Source organism: Panthera pardus, unplaced genomic scaffold, assembly GCF_024362965.1.
Source record: "Panthera pardus isolate Hobbes unplaced genomic scaffold, ASM2436296v1 HiC_scaffold_15, whole genome shotgun sequence".
Lineage (NCBI taxonomy): Eukaryota > Metazoa > Chordata > Mammalia > Carnivora > Felidae > Panthera > Panthera pardus.
Genome location: NW_026526710.1, coordinates 31,401,800 through 31,405,664, shown reverse-complemented (window position 1 = coordinate 31,405,664; position 3,865 = coordinate 31,401,800).

Sequence of the window (3,865 nt, the reverse complement as noted above, 5' to 3'; positions counted from 1 at the left end):
GAGTGGGCTCTGCTGAGGCCCAACAAGAAACCCCTACAGCTCTCAGTCTTACAGCAGCAAGGGAATGAATTCCAACAACCTGAGTGAGCTTGAAAGTGGATCCCTCCCTAGTTGAGTCTCCAGATGAGAACACGGCCCCACTGCCACCTTGACTAGAGCCTTGTGAGACCTCAGCAGAGGACGTTAGGCTGAGAATGGACTCCCGACCCAAGAAAACTGTAAGCTAAAAATTGGGGGTTGTTTTGAGCCTCAAAGTCTGTGCTCATTTGTTAGCAGCAACAGGTAACAAACGTAGTCCTGTTACTTTTCTGAACACATCCCCTCCTACTGTCCCCATCATACACTCTGCTTGAGCTACTTAGGCTTCTTCGTTGTGTCTCGCACGAGCCAGGTACGTGCCCATCACAAGGCCTTTGCATGTGAAGTGTTCCTCAGCTTGGGATGTTCTTCCCTAAGACGTACACATAGCTCTTTGTCCTCACACACTTCTTGTTTTCACATAAAAGCCATCTTCTCAGTAGGCCAGCTTTTCTAAAACTTTACAACCTTCCCTCATCCCGTAACTTCCTTCCCTACTTTATGTTTTCTCCTTGGAATTCATCTATAACTCCATGCTATACCTTACTCTATACTTTAATGCTTTATCCTACTTCCTGTTTTTCTCTCTCCCTAGAACGATAGCTCCACGAGGACTGGGATCTTTGTGGTTTTGCTATATTCACCCGACAGCGAATCCAGTGTGTGTGACGGTGTGATTCCTTTCTGCCATGCTAACTCACTCTGCAGCAGGTACAGATTTAGAACATATCTGGGTTTAGCCAGGGTTGGCGCATGATGAGAAGACAGAAGGGCAGCAGGGCAGACAGGCCGTGTGTTTTCTGAGGAGCGGTGACGCTACAAGATCAAGTGTAGGAGGGAGGGAGGGACATTCAGGAAGTGGTGTGTAATTTGAGGTTTCATTAAAATCCGGGAATTCCTGGGCTGGGATTACTAGATACGCAGGAGACTAGGAGGTGATGTTTGGAGAGGTGGCGTTTGAAACCGAGATGGTGGAAATGCGCTGGGTAATAACAAGGTCTAGGATGTGGCTTTGTGATTGGGTGGCTGAGATGAGGTGGAATAAGAGATCAGTGGCTGCGAAAGAGTCAGGAACTGCGAGACCAGTGTGTTGGGTGGATGGTGTCTGAAATTCTGAAGTCTCCAAGAATGGTGAGAGGGTTGAGAGAGAAGTGACTTAAGTGTTCAAGCCACTGAAGAATAAGGCACATAACAGAGAGATTGGCAATTCATAGCTGTGATTTAGGACGACTGCAAGAGGGAGAAACCACCTTCGCCTGAAAGTTGAGGCAAACAGGAGTCCTGTGGGGGGTAGCCAGGTTTTTGTTAGATCAGGGATTGGAAAGCTACCACCCTTGGGCCAAGTCTGGCCTGCCCCTGGCTTTGTACATAAAGTTTTATTGGAACACTTTGTTGACGTATTTTCTCCGACTGCTTTTGCACTAGAATGGCAAAGTTAAGTAGTTGCAGCAAAGATCGTATGGCCCGCAAAGCCTAAAATAGGTACTTCCTGGCCCTACACAGGAAATGTTTGAGTCAGAGCAAGAAGAGGAATGGAATGTTCTGGTACACTAGGACTTTGTTGATAATGGACTATGAATTTCAAAGGGACCATTGGGAATGATTTAGGAGGAGGGAGAAAGGTGGAAGATGAGGTCAGATGAGGGCATTTTAGGGCAACCTGACCAGTGATGGTGATCTTGAGGCTTAGGCTTTGGATGGTGACTGAGGCAGCCAGGGAGGTGAGAAGGTGCGATGAGCTGGATCTCCAGCACACCCCAGGCTGGGGACCTCCCATGCATGGAGGTGCCGAAGCAGCTCTGGGAGCCTGCAGCCACTGAAGACCTTGGACGCTTGATTTGCCTTCGGCTGATGCTTGGGAGCCCGCAGCAGTAAACATCTCTGGGCTCTGGGCTTGCTAGCATCTGATCTGGGGTCATCCCGCACAGCACAGGCACTACCAAATTCCTGAACGTGTTCCTGGAACACAGAGGAAGGGGTGGAAGGAAGGAGAGAGGGAAAGGGAGAGAGAGAGAAAGAGCGCGCAAGCAAAGCAGGCAGGCAAACCAACAAGCCATATAAATAAAAGTTAAAATGACAACTCTGGGTTACATCTATTAGTTCTAGAAATTCATAAGCCAGATCAAATGCTAGCTGGCATGGATTTCATATTAAAAAGTCTCTTTATGACCTGAGACAATCAAAGTAAGGAATCTTATTATCATCAGTGCTAGGACCTCTTCCAGGACCTAAAAGATCCATGGCTCAGTGACAGCAAGATACAACGTGTATCTTACTCTCCTTTAATCTATTATACCTCTAATCAACTACCTGGAGCCCTAGACAGTGATTAGGGTGCTCTTTTAAAACCTACCCAGACTCTTAACTGTGTCAGAACTCTTGCAGGATAAATGAGTAACACATGGCCGCTGGCTAGCCCTGGCAGAACTGCTTTCCCGCTGTTCACTACAACTTCTACCTGTCTCAGCCACAGGCAACCTTTCCCACCTTCCATCCGAATAATGAAGGGGAAGGCATTGCTTCTGAGTCAGCCCCATTGCGCGGAGAAGACCACGCTCTACCGCTTTGAGTCCTCTTTTCTGGCTTCCCATGAGGATGCACGGTTTTGTTACACGCCCCCCGCCCCCACCCCCCGAGAAACTTAACCCAAATTCCCAGTAGGGAACCGCCAATTCTAGAAGATTCCACCAGTTAATGACTGCATTTTAATACATTTCCGTCTTCATAAGAGTAGAACGGCCCCCTCCCTTCCCTCGCAGTCCCGGAGCTGTCTGCTGGATTCGCACACTGTTAAATATTTCTCAGCTTTGCTGCCTTTAGCAAAGGTTTCTCCCCTACAAACTTGCTCAGAGCAAAGGGCCACTCAGCCAGGAAAAATAAAAACAAGATTCTGGAAAGATTTAATAGAAATTTTCAGCCGGGTTGATCGGGTTTCGTCATAGAATGCCTGACATTCCTCAGGGAAACCTAATTTAAAGGCAGGGAGTGAAGTCACTCTGAGAGCCGCAAGTTCTGAGAGCCAAAAATGACATCTAAAAATCATATTTGTAAATGTACCCGGAGGCTATGGCGTGATGGGCACCCATAGGAGCAGGGCCCTAGGCATCTGCCTGTGCCTCCGGCTGCTTATGTTGATTGACCAGAAATAGCAACAGCAAGTTTTCACCTAGGTTTCTACCATCATTCCCCCCAGCTACAAATGTTACTCCCAACCCAAGGATCAAAGTGATTTCTCTTACAGGGAACGTCTTCCATCCCCTTCATGGGCAAGTCCACATTTTGCTACAGTGCATGGTCTGTTCTCTTTGGAGCCAATGAATTTCTGTTATCATTCTTACAGCGGCCGTCTCCTGTGTTATTATATTTACTTTTCTTTGCTTCCTCATGTCTGTGTGCTTTCTCTATCTTTCCTGCCCATTCCTTCCCGTTCCTTTGGGCCTGTTCCTACCTAGGAGAGGAGCAATTAATTCTAACAGAATGTGTAATATTCTAGGGAGAGGAAACGGGAAACAGGATAATATAGTCACTTGGTATGTTCTGAGACCTATGAGCAGTTTACTGTGGCTGAAGCAAAGGATATGTGCAACATGGGTCAGACTGTGAACCTTTATCCTACAGGCAGAGGTCAGTCATGACAGATTCCCTGCCAGTGACATAACTAGGTCGACACTGTAGAATAATCTCTGTATTAACGAGGTCTCTGATAGTTATTTGTGGTTGCATATTAACAAATCATTCCAAGATGTAGAGACTGAACATAACAAAAAATTTGCTATTTGATAGTTTC